Source organism: Theropithecus gelada, chromosome 13 (genome assembly GCF_003255815.1).
Source record: "Theropithecus gelada isolate Dixy chromosome 13, Tgel_1.0, whole genome shotgun sequence".
Taxonomy (NCBI): domain Eukaryota; kingdom Metazoa; phylum Chordata; class Mammalia; order Primates; family Cercopithecidae; genus Theropithecus; species Theropithecus gelada.
Genome location: NC_037681.1, coordinates 61,292,887 through 61,316,077, shown reverse-complemented (window position 1 = coordinate 61,316,077; position 23,191 = coordinate 61,292,887).

The following is a 23,191-nucleotide window of genomic DNA, read 5'->3' as shown; positions in this document are numbered from 1 at the left end:
GTACTAAGTTGAGCTACTGGACTATTTTGTAATTGATCTTAACTTTTGATCCCCATGTTGTCCTAGAGGTAAGAATCTCTTGCGGGGAGGTTGTTAGTAGAGTATAAATTACTGAATCTCACCTTTGAATATTTTCATTCAGTAGGTCTGGGTTGAACCTGGCAAACCTACTTGCGTTTTTAGTTTGAAATAAATACTCAGGTGAGTGTTTCTTTTCTTTAAAAAAGTTTGCAAAACATTGGTATAGTATATTATAAATACAATTATATTAATTACAGTTATTAGTGAGAGTGATGCCATATGTTTAAATCCCTTCACTGATTTTGGATATTAAGACATGAGGCTTAAATTAATGCTGAACCAAATATTTCAGAGTGGCCACATCTAACTCACTAGGCTGTAGGGGCAAGATCCTTGGAGAACCAAAAGGTCCAATCTGACTGTCACTGACTGGCTATGTAACCTTGGACCAGACACTGAATTTCTCTTAGCCTCACTTCAATGATTTATTAAAATAAAATAATCTTTTGTGTATATTTCATAGAATTTGGGGGAGGATAAAATGAAACAAGGTGGTTATATATGTGTAATGGGATAATAATCTATAGAAAATCAAGCTTATTATAATTTTAAACTATCAACAACACTTCCACACATTATCTAAGGCACAATGAATTGATTAAAATAAAGAGTTTTCTAGTTTATTCTCTTATTAGAAATGTTTGGCATTGTCATTGTATGCACACTCTTTTCTTAAGAAAGATTCTAGACCAACTGATACCAAGAATGCTGATATTATTATGTACATTTTCTCCTGCATTAGAAGTAGAGACAAACATACAACTAATTATTTGTAAAACGCCTGTCAGTTTTACTGAGTCCTCAGGGCAGAAGGAAAGTGTTATTAAATCTAGGCCTTTGTATTGATGACAGCAATCTATGGACCAACTTCACCTGACATTTAACAAAGCTGTGGGTGGTCATTACATATCTTGAGCAAGTAAATAAGTACAGGTCTTCTGTGTGCTTTAATATATAACCAACTCTGCAATTTTAATTTTATTTCAAAATCCTCAGTGGGCAAAAAGCTACCAACACGGTCATAATTTTTTTCTAGAGCTTGTTTACCTTTCCATTTTTTCCTTGTACATGCCCTCTTATCTCCTTCATTTTAAAGTATCATCCATTTAAAATATTGTGCCTTTTAAATAAGCGACGTGTGTTTTCCCTTTTCTAAATTTCTCAAGGAAGAGCATTCTCTCATATTTCTAGTTTACGTTGAGGCTGTACTGCCTCAAGAAGCCTTTTTAATAGAGATTCCTGATAATAATCAATGACGTAATAATGTCTAAATTTTTCTAATTCATTCTAAAATAAGAATAAATGAAAATACATATAGGCAATTACCCTATTACTTCACTATCACCAAGGCATAGTAAATCCTCATTTAAAATCATCGATAAATACATGGAAATTATGACTTTAAGCAACACACATATAATGAATCCAAATTTTTTCTCATCAACTAAGGATGTTATTTGAGGACCTGTTACACATTGACTTACTTAAAATCACAGTTTCCAAGAACCTATCAATAACATTAAGTGAAGACTTACTGTTTCTTACTGAGATGTACTGTTGAAATGTAGTTTTTGGAAATGTGTACTTTTATATGTGCTTTATGATGAACACCACATCTCGACTTTCATTGTGTTAAACTGCTAGAATGAAAATTACATTAGAAAGTCAGGGCATAGACTCTGAATTGTTTCAGGGTTTTATAAAGTAAGAAGATGGTTTCTGTCCTTAAAGTGTTTTAAATGTAAGAACGAAATAAGGCACAGATACTTCTTTTAGTCATCCATCAAACCTATATTGAGCATCTTCAATCTGTATCCTTCAATGAGTGGGCACTAGGAAACAATAATTACATATAAATGAGAGACAAAAAAGAAGGGGTAGCTATATGAGTAGTAGTGTGAGACAGAGGAAAGAAAATGGCCTTTAAAATCAGAGCAAGCATCTGGTACTTACCAAATCTAGCTATTGATTAAATCACTTACATTCCCTAAGCTTCAATTTCTTCGCTTATGGCTATACCTAAAATGTTATATAAAGGAAGTGAAAATTCACATATCATCTTAATTATGAGATAAAATAATTCTTAAAAGAAATTGGTGTACGTTTTGAAGTCTTGGAGCAGAGGGAGGAACAGGAAAAGAAAATATCTTTTATTTATGATAGATAGATAGACAGGAGATCAAGAGCAGCTATTTAGCAAAGTGCCCTTTCAGTAAACTGAACTCTGACAGCTGTCAAACTCCATCATAAGTTTGAAAAGATCTGTGCCAGTCAGTCCTGGTAAATTGTCCGTAGAAATTAGAGTTACAGTATCACCTGGCTGAAGCATCTGTCAAGAATCTGATTAAGTATCTCTTCACTGTTCGTCCATACTTGACTTATTTTTTAAAGAGAAGCAAAACATTATTTTATAAATAAGAAATAAGAAGTTTGCAGTATAAATAGAGATACAAGTAATATTGTATAAATAAATGAAGACCACCTAAATGAGGGCAAGCTGAGGCGATTTATGCAACGCTTGGAATAAGAAGGAAGTCAGCCACCATCAGTTGCATTTGGGAGAGATTTACAGGCGGGTAGGAAAGTGTGAAAATGTTAGAGTTTTTGTTTGTTTTTAAAGGAAGGCTTCAGATATGCTCATAGTGGAGGTTGGTGGCATGGGGAAACTAGAGGCAGGCTAAGAGGAATGGAGCATCCTCTGAGATTGTTTTGGGAGCATTTTTGGCTTGCTCTAGCTGGTACTAAATTGGAAGCAGAAGGCTGGGGCAAAAAAATTAGGGAAGCTGGAAGTTTTTGATCAAGTCCTGACTATTCTGAGCCACATGCTGCAGAGGTTGTGGTTTAATTTCCCAAAGTGGTTGTTCCAGAGGTTGTTGGTCAGAGTTCTGTTTTCATGTTGGATTGGTCATTGTCCATTTGTTTATTCAGTCTCTCCATACATACAGATTTATTGCCAAAGTAAAATCTGTCAATTATTCAGCTAATATAAACTACTGATAACAGATTTTGGATCTAGGTGATTAAATTGCATGATTATCAAAAATAATAAGAAGAAAGGGGGAAACGAGATGAAGTTTGGAGGAGGAGATGCAAGATAACGCAGTAAAAAAAATGTCAAGTCAATGGCAGAACACATGAATTAACTGTGCCTAAATGAGTAATTATAACACAGCTTCATATCCATGGATAACAATAGCACACATATTCTATTAATACACATTTATTGATTTCGTATAATCAAAAGTCTTTGCTGGAAATAGAGATATTAAGATAAAATGTCATTTTCATTGTTCTCGGTTATTTTTAAGGTGTGGAATTTCTTTACGAACACTCCAGAATTCACTGCCCTCAATTTCCTTCAGCACAGTAGGCTGAAAACATTTTCTCAGTTATTAAGACAGGCATTTTCTCCTTCTTATGCACCTAAACCTGTCCAGTGATGAGATCTGGGATCTGAATTCCACTCTCAAGGGGGCCCTACACCGGTCCTCTGAGGCTTAAGACTGTGCCATTACCTTGTCTTCAGTCACGAAAGCCACAGACATGCATTTGGGGAGTCAGAATACGGTCCAACCTTCAGGGTCCACCCATATTTGTTTATTTTGTAGTCACTATATTAATGGCTGTATCATTGTTTTACTTAAACCTTCAGGGGGTATGAACTTTTTCAGCGCAGCTCTTTTAATTAATGATTGATTTTTCAATAACTCTAAAGTTTGAATACAATTTATAATTTTTAATGAACTATAAAAACATAAGAAGCTTCATAAGGAAATCAGTTGAGTATAAAATACCTGGTTCATTTGGTTTCAGTTCAATGATGTCTTGTTAACAATTGAATTATAGAGAGGAGTAAAAACAAAATCTGTCCTTGGGTGAAAAAACTCTTTCCATAAAGAGTTTATTTTATTTTCTCATTAATTCAAAACATTGCAGAGAATGTGATTAATATCCCCCTACTAAGCTTTGAATAATGTATAGGATAGCCTCAGTATCACCAGGGGACAGAAGGGGTTTTAAAAATGAAAGCACCTTTAGCAGATGAGGGCGTTACATACACTTAAACTGTATAAATGTGTTCTCAGTTGGAGTCCTATCTATAATATGACTCAACATTTGCAGAAAGATCTTATTTGTTTTCTTTTTAAAGAAGATTCATTTGTACTTTTGAAGGACATGTTTTTAAAGGAAGTGGCAGTGTTAGATCCACTTGATCTTTACTCCTCTTTTTGTTTTCTCCTTACTCCCTTTCCTTCTTGCATTATTTTTCTAAATTGGCTTCCTTTTTCTTAACACATCATGCTTTCACTGAATTTATTTTTGCTTAGTGAATCTCTAAACTCATGAAATGATTAGACTTCCGCTTACACAAAGGCTTTTCAGAAGTAATTGAATATATAGTCATCACGAAGATATTGCATTGTGGACAATTTTGTTATGCTTCTTCAAGGAGGGAAGGGAAAGAAAGACCTGAGACTGGTGAACAACACAGCCTTGCCCTTTGTATATGTAATGTACTGTCTTTTGGGGGGACCTTTCTTTTATGCATGGAGTTGCCACTTGTTAATTCACTGGGTCACTAGGATCATTTGCACATATACACACCAACTTGTTAAAAGCAAACAACGCTGAAAGCAACAAACAATGAAGACTGGTTTGCTACTAAGATAAAAGAGTTTGCTGCTATTTAATCTTGATGTTTTAGTTCCTAAATAGGCATTTATTTAACTTCAGAGAGCACTTTTAGGAATCTTCTTTAAATTGTGTTTTTTTAAACTTCTTCAGTGTATCATTACCCATGTGACTCATGTGTTTGATCGGACAGAATGGAACCTTTTATTTTCTTCTGAACAGGAAAAAGAAACAGTAATTGTTCTCTCTTTCAATAACCAAGCACTCGTGGTTTATATTGATTTTGAATCCTCTCATTGGCCACATAGGTCAATTATGTAGTTCAAGTAGTACTATTTAGGTCATTACCAAGTTGTATTTTTGGAAGAAAAAATTTACCTAAAAAATTAGATTTCTGTTTTTCTGCATGTATCTTTTAATTAATAATTGATTTTTCCATAACTCTAAAGTTTGAGTACAGGGTCTAATTTCGAATGCACTAGAAAATACAAGAATCTTTATAGGGAGATCAATTGAGTATAAAAAGCCTGGTTCATTTGGTTTTACTTCCATGGTGTCTTGTTAACAATTAAATTATAGAGAGGAATAAACACGAAATCTGTCCTTGGATGAAAATTTAAGATGAACTTCTAGAGAGAGTGTCAATACTATTTTATATCTGATTGTTTAGAAAATGTTTAGATAGTCTGTATCTTGGATAAAGCACTAGAAATAGGATTATAGACTCATTAGAAGAGAAATATGATTAATATCACACCATTAGGGTCCTTCTTTAAACAAAAACAAAAAATTCACCCTCTCCCATGACACATAAAACAAAATAAAATCTTACTGTGCTTTAACACTATTATAGGTCATTTTCTGGGTTGTAGAGGGGTAGTAAGTGGTTCTAATGGCGAGGAATAGAGGAAATGTGGGAGTGATAGAGCTGAGACTCTTTTCAAGGAGTTAGCTTATAGAAGGGAGTAGAGTAGCTCTCAGTTATCATTTGAATTCCATTTCCCTTACATTATTCCATAAACTCTAGGGAAGCCCCTTTAAATGTACAATATTTGGTCTCAGTTGTTGTGTCCCTGCTTTGGATATGGAGTGGGGAATAAGGAATTGCCAAAAACAGCACAGGTGACAGCAAAATTCCTTCACACAGGCCCGGAGTCAAGAGCAGCATCAGAAGGGAATGGAAGACTTCTCTGCAAGGTGGCAGTGTATTAGTCTGTTTTCATGCTGCTGATTCAGAAATATTCAAGATTGGGTAATTTACAAAGGAAAGCAGTTTAATGGACTCACAGTTCCACATGGCTAGGGAGGCCTCACCATCATGGTGGAAGGCAAAAGGCACGTTTTATAGGGCAGCAGACAAGAGAGGATGAAACAAATGAAAGGGGAACTCCTTATAAAATCACCAAGAGAACAGTATGGAGGAAATCGCCCACGTGATTCAATTATCTCCTGTTGGCCCCTCCCACAACACAGAGGAATTGCGGGAGATACAATTCAAGATGACATTTGGGTGGGAGCACAGCCAAGCCATATCAGACAACTTCATGAAGAAATATCTGGAAGACAGTGAGATGGTAGTTAATATCAAAAAATGGGACAATGAGGCCTGAGCTATAATAATTTGATATACAAAGCACTGTGACATAACTAGTAGTGATGAGCTGGTAAAATCTGAGATACATGGGATAATAGTTGAGATTGTGGGTGAATTTTATTTTCTTCCCTTTAATCCATTTTCCATACTAATAATTTTTAATAATAATTATGAAAAAGAAACAATATTATGTTTATGTGATCATAGTGTCCAGATGGAAAAAGCTTAGGGACTGAACTAGGGTGATAACACTGGGAACAGGAAAGAAAAAACTGAAGCCATCTGAACAGACACCTCACCAAAGAAGTTATACAGATGGTAAAGAAGCATCTGAAAAGATGCATCATGTCATGTGTCATTAGAGAAACACAAACTAAAACAGTTAGATACTACTACAAATGTATTAGAATGACCCAAACCCAGAACACTGACAACAAATGCTGATAAGAATATGAAACAACAGAAACTCTCATTATTTGCTGATGGGAATGCTAAGTGGCATAGCTACTTTGGCCCCATTTTTTATAAAACTAAACATACTCTGACCATATGATCCAGAAAACATGCTCCTTTTAACATGTTCTTTGGCATTTACCAAGGAGCATATGTTTACAAACAAACAAACAAACAAAGAAACTGTACACAGATGTTTATCATAGCTTTATTCATAATGGCCAGAATTTGGCAGCAATCCGGATGTTCTTCAGTAGGTGAATGAATAACAAAACTATGATGCATCCAGAAAATTAAATATTATTCAATGTCAAAAGAAATGAACTGTTAAGCCATGAGTAGACATACAGTATGTTTTCAATTATATGATATTCTGGAAAAGGCAAAACTATGGATACAGTAAAAAGATAAGTAACTGCCAGGGGTTGAGACTGAAGAATGGATGAATAGATGAAGCACAGAGGATTTTTAGGGCAGTGAAAATATTCCATATGACACTATAATGGTGGATATGTCGTTACACATTTGTTAAAACTCACAGAATGTACAATACCAAGAGTGAACCTTAATGTAAACTATGGGCTTTGGCTGACAGTTGGCAATGTAGGTTCATCAGTTTTAACAAATGGTCAACTCTTGTGCGGGATGTTGATAATAGGAGACACTGTGTGGAGAGTCAGGGAAGAGAGGGTACCCTGCACTTTCTACTCAATTTTGCTGTGAACATGAAACTGCTTTTAAAAACAAACTCTATTTAAATAGGGAAAAATATACATGACATTAAAGTAAAAACCAAACCCAAACAAACAACAGCAACAAAAACAAACAGAAACTATCCTCAGAATGAACGAGCCATTTTCGTTTCATTATTTTGATTCCAATGACAAGGCAGTGATGGCGATGAAACAGAAAGCAGGAAGGTCCAGGGAGGTCATCTTCCTTGTGCATACCTGTCTTACATTCTTCAGGGATCTCGGGGACATCATAATTCAACATAGAAAAATATGGTTTCAGAAGAAAAACAGACAGTAGGAATTACCGTCTCGATGAAATGCCCTGGAGCATTAAACAGATACCTGAGAAAGCTGAACTTCCTCCTTTTCAAATTGTATCAATTATAAATCACCAAGAAAAACACAACAAATATTTGTTATATTCATTTGGGTTTCAGTGATACTTCTCTGTATAGGGTTAGTAATATTAATAACATTAATTGCATTAGATGATTCTTATTTCATAGTTTGCTTCAATGACTATTAGAAAATGCAACTCTGACCAGAACCTTCACAATAGTATACATGGTTGCATTGTGGGCAAGTGGTTAGATGCTCTTAAACGCAGTCAAGCACCTTAAATTCATAGAATATTTACAGAAAAAATGAGGAAATAGGTAGAGGAAAACAACAGCAGATATGAGCGCTAAAGCTGTTCATAATTTAATAAAACTTTGGTTCAGACAATATATAGAGTGAATACACGGTAGAGAATATCTCTTCTTTCTTGTTGAAATACCAGAGGACACTATTCAGCTATAATAATATAACCATTTCTAAAATGACTATCTATTAATCAGCAATTCCAATATATAAACCAGATTTATATTTTTATTTTAAAAATGTATCAAATGAAAATAAGTCATCTATGTGTATTTGTATAAGGGGTTTATTTTTGAATGAGATTTATCCCCATATTCTTTTCTGTTTTTCAAAAAAAGTTATCTTTAAAAAATGTTATACATTCTCCTTCCCCAAAAATCCTTTTATATGGCATATTTTCTGAAAGCGAGGAGGAGCTAGACAGAATTACTTTATCTCCATGTCTGGAGTCTGCCACAAGAGAATATAAAGGAATGACGTAGCTTTTTGATCTTACACATTCATGCCAACCTAACTAAGTGACAAGGTTTGTAGAAAATAGAAAATACAAGGATGCTGAACAAATGACTGGATGAAGCCTAGGTACACAGCCCACACACAAACAGATCACTAGAGATAATGAGCAAGCACATTGCCTGCTCCGGAATCCCACACGGTACTGAATGTACAATTAAATTACTGCTTGAGATCATGATGTAAATACTTCATTACAAAATTAAGTATAAATCATTGAGAAAGAAACAGATTCCAATATCCTTGGTGCTCTTCACGTGAAACTTTACAGCTGGAGTTTTCTGGTCATTTTATTTTAATGCAATATACTTTGCAGTTGGACTGTGAATAAGGTCAAAGTATGACATTTTACAGAATCCTATATCTTTCTTCTTTCACTAGAAAATGAACAAGTAAATAGATGGCAAGTATTTTGTAAAACTGACTTATAATGTATGTACTTGCAATATATTTTAAGGGGCACATATAATGGGTTAGGATCCATCTATCTCTGGGAAGAAGCTGTGAGGTGAAATAAGAATGCAACTACTTTTTGAGATCTAGAGTCTGATCCCATCTTTGCTGATAACATACTCAATTACTTTAAATCCTCTTCAATTCTTTGAGCAACAGAGATTAAATCAAATATTTCCTCTAAAGTGCTTACCACAATGCCTTGCACATAGTAAGTGTTCAATAAACGACAACTGCTGCTATCAGTTCCCTCAGTCATATAATATCAGGTTTGGACTGTATGATATCTCAGGTCACTTTTGACTCTACCATATTATTTTTCATACTGGAGGCAAAATATTTACCAATTTTTAGGCCATTTATTCCCTTTTCTTAGTCTCTGATGGATATTCTTGTTTATAATGTCTTGTTTTTCAGACATTACTTGCATAGCTTTGATGAGATTGGTCATTGTTTCTGTGGCCCTGAAACATAATCTTTTTCTTACTCAGGGTTAGGGATTCTGTAGCTATTGGCTTAAGAATCACCTGGGGAGTGTGAAAAATGTGTTTTATAACCTACAAAAATTCTGATTCAGTCTATGAGTGGTGAAGTCCAGATGATTCTGACGCCTGTGGTCTGAAGACTACAATTTGAGAAACACTGCACTAAAGAACTAAAATTAATGGGGTGCCACTGTATTCAAGAATAGCAGGAACTATAAGCAAGATGGGATGTTGTTGATGCTGCCAGTGTTTTTAAGAAATAAAAAACCCAAATTACATTTTTTTTCTAGCAAAATAAGTACAAAATTAAAATTCAAGCCTAATTCTTGCATAAGACTGTGGCCTTACAAATGCTTGTACCATTTCTCATCTTGACATAACTAGACTTCCTGAGTGCACTGCAAAACATGGTGAAAATCTGCAGATCCCTGCAATTGCAGCACTTGCCACCAAGCAACTATGGCTAGACTTCGTTGCATTAATTGTAGAAGCAGGGAAGCGTAGCCAAAAAAGCACATAGATTTTGTATGTGTTTTGCAGCAGGAAAATATTAAAAGTTCTTCAAGTACCACTTCAGTAATCTAGCCATTTTTTTAGTTGTGCAAAGTTTTAGTTTTCAGCTGGACTATTCTTAGTTGACAAAACCTGCAGAGAATAAAGAATAATCAGAAAACATGGAAAAATAAGCTGCTTAATGTGATGTTATTTTTGGGTAATCAGAATTTATGATGTGCTTATTTCACATTGCATGCCTATGTCAAAATAGCTCATGTACTCCATAAATATACACACCTACTATGTACCCACAAAAATGTTTAAATACTCAAAAAATTTTAAAAGAAGAATTTATAACATATTACTCAGTTAACATTTAGATTGTCATTATATAAAGATTCATTACAAAAGTCCCTGGAAACCTCTTCATTAAAACATAAGAGAAAATCTGAGAAAATATACACCAAAAATGCAAGGCTGAGGTACCAACAGGATCAATGGGAAATGCTTTCCTGATATTTTAAAAGGAGCTTCAACTAAAAATTACAAAGAGAGGAACAAGATAACTATTGTCAGCAAGATTATCTCCTTAAAATACTAAATGACTTTTTTTTATTATTATACTTTAAGTTCTGGGATACATGTGCAGAAAGTGCAGGTTTGTTACATAGGTATACACATGCCCTGGTAGTTTGCTGCACCCATCAACCCATCATCTACGTTAGAAAATACTAAATGACTTCTATTTTGTCATTCTGTACAAATTCGTGCTGAAGTATGATACCTTCAGATTAGTAATAAAACACTATGATATGAAATGGTTAAATGACTACTTTCTAAAGCCACAAGATCAGCAAAGAATTTCTTCAAATCTCCTTGCCCAGACAAAGAGCCACACAAAATTCTAAGATATCAAATCCTAAGCGAGACTTTGATTGAATAGACCCTTCTAAGTCTTGGCCTCAGGAAACTGATTGTATCTTGGGATTGAACGCTGTTGCTTCTGGCTAGAAAATCATGAATATAGCTAGTGGGATTGTGAAATCACTACCATAAGATGGATTCTATCCTCTGAGACAGCAACAGGTTTTGCAGTGCTGAAAACTGGGGAACAGAAAGCAACAAACAAAGAGTACTCACACTATTCAAATCCCTAATAATCTAAAAACAGCTATCAAAGCTGGGAGTTTGAGAGCTAGAGACATGAACATAAATGAAGGGTCTTGGAGAATTTTATACACCACCAGCAACATGCTGTGTAGATGAGATCATCTCTGGCTAATAGGCCAGGGAAAGGGAAAATGTCAGAAGAAGTCACTAGGGCAGACTGGGATAAGGCGAGGTGGCTTGGCCATCATTTACCACTAAGAAAATAACAAGGTTAGAGTCCCTTTCCTTATGTTATAGGCATGATACAAGCCTCTGAGATCTTTCAGTTAATCTGAAATAAGAAGGAATTTACATTACATTTTCTAAACTTATCAAAGGAACGTCGGAGTTATTTTTCGTTTTTGTTCTCACTGTTTGTCAGGTTGGATTATTTACATCTATTGATGTATCTTCAAGTTCGTTGACTCTTTTTCTATCTTCTCACTTCTGTTGTGCTTATCAAGTGAATTTTTTTTATTTTGGTCATTGTGCTTATTGGTTCTAAAATTTTCATTGGTCTTTCTTTCATATATTTATTTGATGAGATTTTTAATATATCTGTTGGCTTCAACAGTGTTCACATTTGCTTCCTGATGCATTTTTCTAATACCTACTTTATAGTCTTTGTCAGAATATTTCAACATCTGTGCCACCTTGGTGCTGAAGTCTATTGATTGTCTCTTTGTCTTTTCCCATATGAGTTGAGAGTTCCCTGATTATTTTGTATGCCAAGTAATTTGTGATTGTATCTGGACATTTTGAGTATCATGTTATGAAAATCTGGGTCTTCTTTACACCCAGTGAAGACTAGCTGATGGTCTGTCAATTTAGTCCTCAATGGTTTTGCTATACTGAATAGGATCCGGTTCATGCATGAGCAGGTTGGAAATGTTCAGGAGTTCAAAAAATCTTTATGGGCTCTTTTCCTTGCATTCCTCCCTCTCCATGATTTTCTTAGTACTTTTGAGTTCCCTGGAGTTCTTTTTGGTCCTCTGGTGGAGAATTTGGGGTTTTAGTTATCCCACTGTGCTATAAACTTCTATAACAGAGGCAGTGACTGGAGTTAAGGGGTAGGATTACAAAGAAAAAAAAAATGGGATGTGCCCAACTCTGTTAGAATCAGAGATCTATGAAAGGCAAGATTCCCTTTCATACCAGTTTCGGCTCTGGCAGGATTGCTTTGCCACTGTCTGTCATTACCAACATGGGATTGCCTGGGGGCTAGTGCATGAAAGAACAGAGAAAAAAAGAAGGAAAAAAATGGAGGAATGCAATTCTAAACCACAATGAGATACTATCTAACGCCAGCCAGAATGGCTATTACTTAAAAGTCAAGAAATAACAGATGCTGGTGAGGTTGTAGAGAAAAGGGAACACTTATACACTGTTGGTGGGAGTGTAAATTAGTTCAGTTATTGTGAAAGACAGTGTGGTAATTCTTGAAAGACCTAAAGACAGAAATACCATTCAACCCAGCAATCCCGTTTCTCTGTATATACCCAGGGGAATATAAATCATTCCCTTATAAAGACATATGCATGTGTATGTTCATTGCACCACTATTCACAATAGTAAATACATTGAATCAACTTAAATACCCATCAATGATAGACTGGATAAAGAAAATATGGATCACGGAAAATATGCACCATGGAATGCTATGCAGCCATAAAGAAGAACGAACTCATGTCCTTTGCAGCAACATGGATGGAGCTGAAGGTCGTTATCCTTAGTAAACTAGAACAGGAACACAAATCAAATACCACATGTTCTCACTTATAAGTGGGAACTAAACGATGAGAACATACGGACACATAGAGGGGAACCACATGCTGGGGACTTTTGTAGGGTGGAGGGTGGGAGGAGGGAGAGGATCAAGAAAAATAACTAATAGGTACTAGGCTTAATACCTGGGTGATAAAATAATCTGTACAACCAATGCCCATGACACAAGTTTACCCATGTAACAAACCTGTACTTGTATCCCTGAACTTCAAAGTTAAAATGAAAAAAAGAAATGAAACAAATAAACAGACAATTGCTATCCACAATCCCTCTGGGTGTTAAATGCTCACTTTCTACTTCTCAAGCCAGAACTAACAGGATCCTTCTGTACCCTTCTCTGTGCCTTGCTGCACATTTTTGGCATACTGAATGCAGGCTGAGATGTAATGGAGGAAAAGAAATGGTAAACTCACTGCTTTTTCCATGGAATTTTAAAGTCAGGTTTTCTCCTCCAATCTGCTTTCTGTAATTTACTTTATAGAGTCCAAATAGCTGTTCCATGCATTCTGTCCATATTTTATAGTGTATCCACTGGAGGAAACAGAACACCCTGAGTTAGTTGTAAAACAAGTAAATTTAAAGTCAATTTGAAAAATTTACAATTGCTACAATACGTTAAATGTAATTTCTTTGACAACTGGAAAAAGAATGATTTTACGTGGTATATATGTACTTGAGTGTTATGTGCATGAACATGTTCACAGGAAAATATGTATACAAGTGAATAGCTAAGAACTTAAAGGTATTAATTCATCTTTATTCAATTAAAATATTCATTGTCTAAAATTACTACCATTAGTTATTTCATTGATTGTGCAGTTTTGAGGCTAATATTAAGTCGTAAATATTATATTGGAAAACAAAATCTTGCCACTTTTACTTATTTTCATTTTTTCTCAAATAAGTTTAACAGAGTAAATAGAATGGGAAAAGCTGAGTAGATATAAGAATATAATTGGCCAGGTGCAGTGGCTCATGCCTGTAATCCCAGTACTTCAGGAGACTGAAGAGGGCGGATGACCTGAGGTCAGGAGTTCGAGACCAGCCTGGCCAATATGGCGAAACCCCATCTCTACTAAAAGTACAAAAATTAGCCAGGCGTGGTGGCAGGTGCCTTTAATCCCAGCTACTCAGGAGGCTGAGGCAGGAGAATCACTTCAACCGGGAGGCAGAGGTTGCAGTGAGCCGAGATCGTGCCACAGAACTCCAGCCTAGGTGACAAGAGTGACTTGGTCTCAAAAAACAAAAAACAAAAACAAAAACAGAAAAAGAAAAGAATATAATTAATAGATCTTGCTATTATTCAAATAATTTTCTTACAGAAACACACTCCTTAACATATTACATTCATGTTTCAGCAGGCAAAAATTGAGAGGTTTATCATGACTACGTAAATCACTAATGCTGTGACTCTTTTCCTCTTGGTTTATTCAGTTAAGTGTATCAAATTAACAGAACACCTATAGGTAATGAAGAAAAGTAGCTTTCTTATATCCACTTAAGGCTACACTTCAGATCATTAAAAGTAATGTATTTTGGCCGGGCGCGGTGGCTCACGCCTGTAATCCCAGCACTTTGGGAGGCCGAGGCAGGCGGATCACAAGGTCAGGAGATCGAGACCATCCTGGCTAACACGGTGAAGCCCCGTCTCTACTAAAAATACAAAAAATTAGCTGGGCGCGGTGGCGGGCGCCTGTGGTCCCAGCTACTCGGGAGGCTGAGGCAGGAGAATGGCATGAACCCGGGAGGCGGAGCTTGCAGTGAGCTGAGATGGCGCCACTGAACTCCAGCCTGGGCGACAGAGCAAGACTCTATCTCAAAAAAAAAAAAAAAAAAAAGTAATGTATTTTAACTTTTACGTTAAGTTCAGGGGTATAAGTGCAGGTTTGTTACATAGGTAAACTTGTGTCTTAGAGGTTGGTTATACAGATTATTTCATCACCCAGGTACTAAGCCTAATGCCCATTAACTATTTTTCCTGATCCTCTCCACCCTCCATCCTCCACCCTCCAAAAGGCCCCAGTGTGTGTTGTTACCCTCTATGTGTCCAAGTGTTCTCATCATTTACCTCCCATTTAATAACTGAGCATATGTGGTATTTGGTTTTCTGTTCCTGTGCCAGTTTGCTAAGGGTAAGGGCCTTCAGCTTCATCCATGTCCCTGGAAAGGACATGATCTTGCATTTTTAAGCTTATTACTCATTAATGGAATCTCTTGAATTATGAGAAGTGCCTGCACTTTTCCCTCTGTTCATAATCAAAATATATTTGCAAGTTTTTAGAAAACCCATTCTTAGAGCTGACTGGAACAAGCACAGGAGAACTATTAGTCAGTAGATATTTTGAATTTAATGGAGTTACACATAGGGTGGCACATACAGGGTCTACTCCCAGGAGTTTTGAAAGAATACATTTAGATTTTTAAAAGAAGATAAAAATTATCTTTTGTTTCCTTTTTGTCTAATCAATTTATGGCAGGTGTGTCAGCAGACTGGTGGCCCCAGTGGCATCCTGAATCCATGTACTGAGGATGCAGTAATGGAGATCAGGGACAGACCAAGCTTTCCTGAGCTGGGCTAACTTTGATGGTGTATTTTGGCCCAAGGTGCTGCTATCCCATTCCCTCTCTTGGACAGTGGGTTGCTTATAGTGCTGATGAGCTCAGTTGAAATTTGCTGTAAATGCAGTTGAGTTTTATGGATAAAGAAAAGAGTTTAGATATGCCAGAGACCTTTTAACACTTGAGAAGAGGCTTTAGAGAAGTGTCCAAGACTAAGGAATTAGAAATTAAGAGTAAGGTGTTAGTCAAAATAGGCTAGGACATTTTTTAAAAGATAAAAATTATCCTGAGCAAATGGAATACGCTTAAAATGTTAATGCAAGTTATTTTGTAGGAGAATATGACCTTAGGGCTGATTTTCAGTGGGCAGCACTGGGATAATTTAGTAACTACAGATACAATTTTGCATACTGATTCATTCATTCAGTTCAACTTGACTCGTTTATGTCTAGTGTTCCATTATTGGAACGCTAAGCTTGTGGCAGTTATTTATATCCTGCTGCTTAAGGTCATTACCAAGGTCTGATTTTTCACAAATAAAATTTGCAACCTCTGGCATAAGAGGATTAAAAGGACAGTGATTTATCAATATGTTTATATAGGGAAACATAAACTATAGATGCAGGTTTAGTTCATGAACTGTGGGATCATACTGCCTATGTTTGAATCAAAGCATCACCATTTGATAGCCATAAGACATTGAGCCGATTACTTAACTTCTCTATGCCTCAGTTTCCTCATGTGTAAAAGGTGGCAATACAGGATTGCTGTGAGAATTGTATGAGTTGATACATGTCAGTGAGGATCTTGTATGTCACAGAGTGTGTGCCCCAAAAAAGTTGCCTTTTATTAATTGTTACCTGACACAATCAGAGCCAGTAATCAGTAATTGCTCTGCAAGTAGAAAAAAAAATCATCAACTGAAATTGGGTATCATAAAAAAATAAAAGTATATAACACATATACATATGTGTATATATATATATACACATAAAATGAAAAATATATAATGTCGCAATGCATTTTTATGTGAATGATGTAAATATACAATCACCTGCCAATTTAGTTGAAGTCATTTTCTATTTAAGTCATCTAAATAGAGTCCTACATTATTTTCTGTCATAAATCACACTTGTCATGCATAATGTATGATATCTAGTTTTGGTTTCTTCAAAGTGGAGTGAAAAGTTAAAGGCATTTGTTAAGCAATCTGAATACAGAATCCTTATAAATTTTTACCATTTCCTATTATCTTTTTCAGGTGCCTTTAATCTACCCAATATGGTAGCAATGTTTATCACATTTATTTTATTTTAACTACCTCACATTTATTGAGTTTTTCCCATATTCTAGATAATTTTCTAGAAAATAACTTGGGTGTTCTAGTGCACTAATATTTCATTTGTTTACGTTTTATTTTATTAGTTTGTATTTATAATAACAGATATTACTAATCTAAAACTGTTTGAAAACAAATCCAGCTGGCACAGGTGAAGAACAAAACTTTTCACTGGTGAAAGATGTGGATTGAGAGTTGGCATGTCAGTTTAGCTCCTTTCTTGTACTGTGGGCAACAGTCAGTGTGGAAGGAATGAGAGTGAATCTGTCTGGTTGGAATAAATTGAGTTTCTACAATATCTCTCTTCATTCACCAGATGCTCTCCCCTTCAATTTACCTGCTTTGTAGTTAGTCAGAAATTTGGCTTCTCAGATTTTTAAATAATAAGACTGAGTCAATGCCAGAGAAATATTCATACTATTTCAATGGATTCTGAATTTAGTACCAAGAAGAACAAATCATTTAGTTGGCAGGGAATATCTGAGTTGAAATCCATTAAGGATTATCTAGTAGTCCTTGGAGAACATAGAAGTGATATAGAGGAAAAAAGAGAACAAAAATATTGTTTCACAGAATGCAAAATTGAGCAAGGTTTGGCTTTTTTTAATAACTTTTTTAAATTACCAAGTCTGCTGGAATTTTTTTTTTTAATCATATAGTATTCCATCATTATATACCAAACCAAAAACTGTTTGGCATCTGTTAACATATCCTCATATGGTAAGTAAAATTGAATTTAAAAATAAAATCTACTTTATGTCAAAAATAAAATGTAAGTCTTTGGAAGATTCAGAATCAAATTTAATTATTTACTCTTAGAACTGTCATTTTGGTAATGTACTAGTAACTTTGCATAATGGAACTTCAATCAGTATAAAATCTTGCCAGAGAGAACCTGCTAAATTGCCCAGAAACCTGAATAAATGCATGGATAACACTGGAATCTTCCTTCCTTGCTAGACTTCTCCATATTCCTATTCCTTCTTTCCTTTTGCATAGGATCCCAATTTGAGAGCGTACTAAAAAAAGTATTTGACAGGCAGAGGCACACACAGGCCCCAGAAGGTTTTAGTGAGAAGGAGAAATGACCCTGGTTGAGAGAGAAAATCACGAAAGAGAAACTTACGATAGTGACCCACAGAAAAGGAATGATAATTCTGTAATGCCGAGGGAACTGGAGAATCCCTGCAATTGTCCTCTCATTCATGGGCCTCTTATCCTGAGTAGTCTAGATAGCTTTTTGGAAGGTGGTAACTGATCTAGTGCGAGAGAGCCAGTACCAGCAGAGACTGAAGAAAATCTCTTCTGGTATTTTAGATGTTCCAGGTGTAGGAAGACAGGAAGATACACCACCCGGTAATGGTCTGTAAAATTCAGGTGTCATATGAATTTTATAATATAAAATGGATACCATGTGAAATGAAACTCAAACAGCATTTCCCAAACCCGCTGCTAGACACAGAATAGACTTGCAATATGCCTTAATAGAGTTTGTGTTTGCTTATTTGTTTTTAATGCTGTTTGACCCAGTCTTGAGTCTCTGGCCAGAGGCAGGTCAGTTTCCCTTCTTTATTAAGTCTACACTTCAACTAAATCCCTTCTCAGGCTCTCTCACTCTGGGGCCGCTATGCCCTAGGGCTAGGTACAGACAATTAAGGGATAGCCTCTGTGCCACTGGGTCCCACAAGATCATTCAATTTCACCTATCCACAGGAAGCCAGCAAAACCTGGCTAACCCCACCTGGCTTGCCATACTTAAGCTGCCTCTAGCTGTCTGTTACCTTGTCCCTGGGAGCAACTCCCTGTGTGACTCGGCCTTCTCTCATTTGCAATTGGAAGTAACAAGAAGTTCTGACTTTCATTTATCCAATGTCTTTTGTGTCGTGACCTGCCATTCAAAGAAACTATACTTCTACCTAATATCTTGTAATTATGAAACAATGTCAAATTCTATGAGATATTTATTAGCATAGTATTTGTCTGATCTTAGAGAACAGGAGAATCTCCAATTGATAAATTAAGGCATTCCAGACACAATGATGTCATAAACCACCTAACAAATGAGTGGGAAAATGCTCTGAGTATTTGAGGAAAAAAAGGCCAAAGCATACAGTTGAGAACAAAGAGCACTAAGAGTTATGGAAGCACATTGAACCTATGCTTAATTACCAGGATGAGGAACGTGGTCTTTATTTCATGACCAAATAAAAGTCATTTGGGGACTGCTTAAAATAAAGTAATAAGCAATGCATAAGGAATAGCACAATGAATATATATTTCCAAAAAAGGTACCGCATTACTCATAGGTTTCTAAAAGAAAATCTCCTAACTTCTTGAGCATCAGAGTAGCTAGATTTGAAGACACTCCCCCCAAGCTACACGCCACTGCCATCATCTCTATTATGAAGACATTAGAACGATTAAAAGTGCTGTGGGTTCTGAACAGAACTATATTAGAAACCCAGCCCTTATACTTGGACCTGTATCACTCAGGAGATATCACTTAACCTATATAAACCTCTGTGATGCTTAATTTTAGGTGTCAACTTGACTGGATTAAGAGATTCCAAGACAGCTGGTAAAACATTATTTCTGGCAATATCTGTGACAGCATTTCCAGAAGAGATTGGCGTTTGAATCAGTAAACCAAGGAAGAATCATTCTTACCCAAATGTGGGTGGGCATGATCCAATAAGCTGAGGGCCTGGATAGAACAAAAAGGTAGAGGAAAGGCAAATGTGCCCTCTCTCACTCTTCTGGGGTGGACAAACGCATCTCCATATACCCTTGGGCATCAGAACTCCAGGTTCTCCAGTCTTTGAGACTGGCACCAGTGTCCCTCAGGTTCCCAGTCCTGATTAAGACTTTCTCAGACTTTGAGTTATGTTATCAGCTTCCCAAATTCTCCAGCTTGCAAACAGCATATCCTGGGACTTCTTAGCCTAAATAAATCATGTGAGCCAATGCCCCTAATAAATTTCCTCTCCTGTATCTAAATCCACATGCATATATCTATCCTATTGGTTCTGTTTTTCTGGAGAACCTTCACTAATACAACTCAAATTACTCTTCTATACGTTAATAATAAGTTTGTCATGTGGCTTTAATAAAATAAATACTGTGAAGTGCCAACATAATTCTTGAAATATTTTATTGTTGAGAGCCATGTGACATAGACTCATGTTTTAGTTCTTTGCTCTTAGGCAAACAAGAAATTCAGTTTTCTAATTTTGTAAATAAACACAATAATGGCAGCACTTTATATGATTATCTGAGAATTAAACTAGATTATGAAACTCTATAAAGGACTACCAACATGTTGCTATTACATAAGTTTCTGCCCCTATTGTCTCAGAAGACAGAACTTAGATTATACATAGAACCCATTCAACTAATATTTCAGCATCTACTTTTTGCCAGACATTATGCTAAGAACTCTATTCCCCATTTAAACAGACAGGGAGACAGCGATGAAACAAATTTTATTAAAGTGAAGGCAAGCTTTAAAAATAGCAGGGTGTGTTCCAAAATTACATTATTTTTATTTTGCTTTTGAATAATAAATTTTAATGAGGGACAGTATTTTAGAATATTAAATTACAAAACAAATTTATAAAGTACAGTGGTTTTTAAAAAAAGAAGTTAAAAATAACCTTGAGAATAAACTTGGGAAGACCGATTTGTAAAATTTAAGTTTCTGAGTTTGGTTGCATGAGTATGAAGAAATCAAAAAATATTTCAGAAATCAGTTCATATTAATGGAGATAAATTTGTTTTGTGAATGCCAATTTCTCTCTCTCTTTTTTTCAGTAACAGCTTTATTGAGATATAATTCACATACCCTACTATCCACCTATTTAAAGTGTACAATTCAATGGTTTTTAGTATACTCACAGAGTTGTGCAAGCATCACCACATTTAATTTTGGCACATTTTTACCCCATCCGACAAAGCCTTGGCAACCATGACTCTACTTTCTGTCTCCATACATTTGCCTGTTCTGGACATTTCATATAAATGGAATCATACAATATGTGGCCCTTTTTGTGTGACTTCATGAGCATGATATTAAGGTTCATTCATGTTGCAGCATGTATCAGTACTTCATTCATTTTTATTGCCAAATAATATGCCATTGTATGGCTATGCATTTTGTATATCCATTCATCAGCTGATGGATATCTCGGTTCTTTCCACTTGTTGGTTATTATGAATAATGCTGCTTATAAACATTCATGTACAAGATTTTGTATGGACAAGTGTTTTCATTTCTCTTCAGTACAGGACAAAGAGTAGAATTGATGGTCATATGAGAACTCTATGTTTAATCTTTATTTATTATACTTTAAGTTCTAGGGGACATGTGCACAACGTGCAGGTTTGTTACATAGGTATACATGTGCCATGCTGGTTTGCTGCACCCATCAACTTGGCATTTACATTAAGTATTTCTCCTAATGCTATCCGTCCCCCAGGCCCCCACCCCTCGACGGGCCCCAGTGTGTGATATTCCCCGCACTATGTCCAAGTGTTCTCATTGTTCAATTTCCCAACTATGAGTGAGAACATGAGGTGTTTGGTTTTCTGTCCTTCTGATAGTTTGCTGAGAATCATGGTTTCTAGCTTCATCCATGTCCCTGCAAAGGACATGAACTCATCCGTTTTTATGGATGCATAGTATTCCACGGTGTATATGTGCCACATTTTCTTAATCCAGTCTATCATTGATGGACGTTTGGGTTGGTTCCAAGTCTTTACTATTGTGAATAGTGCTGCAATAAACATACGTGTGCATGTGTCTTTATAGTAGCACAGTTTATAATCCTTTGAATATATACCCAGTAATGGGAACTGGGTCAAATGGTATTTCTTGTTCCAGATCCTTGAGGAATGGCAGCACTGTCTTCCACAATGGTTGAACTAATTTACAATCCCACAAACAGTGGAAAAGCATTCCTATTTCTTCAGATCCTCTCCAGCATCTGTTGTTTCCTGACTTTTTAATGATCGCCATTCTAACTGGTGTGAGATGCTATCTCATTGTGGTTTTGATTTGCATTTCTCTGATGACCAGTGATGATGAGTGTTTTTTCACATGTCTGACGGCTGCATAAATGTCTTCTTTTGAGAAGTGTTTGTTCATATCCTTTGCCCACTTTTTAATGGGGTTTTTTTCTTGTAAATTTGTTTGAGTTCTTTGTAGATTCTGGATATTAGCCCTTTGTCAGATGGGTAGATTACAAAAATTTTCTCCCATTCTGTAGGTTGCCTGTTCATGCTGATGGTAGTTTCTTTTGTTGTGCAGAAGCTCTTTAGTTTAATTAGATCCCATTTGCCTATTTTGGCTTTTGTTGCCGTTGCTTTGGTGTTTTAGTCATGAAGTCCTTGCCCATACCTATGTCTTGAATGGTATTGCCTAGGTTTTCTTCTAGGGTTTTTATGGTTTTAGGTCTAACATTAAAATATTTAATCCATCTTGAATTAATTTTTGTATAAGATGTAAGGAAGGGATCCAGTTTCAACTTTCTACATATGGCTAGCTAGTTTTCCCAGCACTATTTATTAAATAGGGAATCCATTCCCCATTTCTTGTTTTTGTCACGTTTGTCAAAGATCAGATGGTTGTAGATGTGTGGTGTTATTTCTGAGGCCTCTATTCTGTTCTATTGGTCTCTATAGCTGTTTTGGTACCAGTACCATGCTGTTTAGGTTACTGTAGCCTTGTAGTATCGTTTGAAGTCAGGTAGCATGATGCCTCCAGCTTTGTTCTTTTTGCTTAGGATTGTCTTGGCAATGTGGGCTCTTTTTTTGTTCCATATGAACTTTAACATAGTTTTTTCCAATTCTGTGAAGAAACTCATTGATAGCTTGATGAGGATGGCATTGAATCTATAAATTACCTTGGGCAGTATGGCCATTTTCACAATATTGATTCTTCTTATCCATGAGCATGGAAAGTTCTTCCATTTGTTTGTGTCCTCTTTTATTTCGTTGAGCAGTGGTTTGTAGTTCTCCTTGAAGAGGTCCTTCACATCCCTTGTAAGTTGGATTCCTAGGTATTTTATTCCTTTTGTAGCAATTGTGAATGGGAGTTCATTCATGATTTGGCTCTCTGTTTGTCTGTTATTGATGTATAGGAATTCTTGTGATTTTTGCACATTGATTTTGTATCCTGAGACTTTGCTGAAGTTGCTTATCAGCTTAAGGAGATTTTGGGCTGAGACGATGGGGTTTTCTAAATATACAATCATGTCATCTGCAAACAGGGACAATTTGA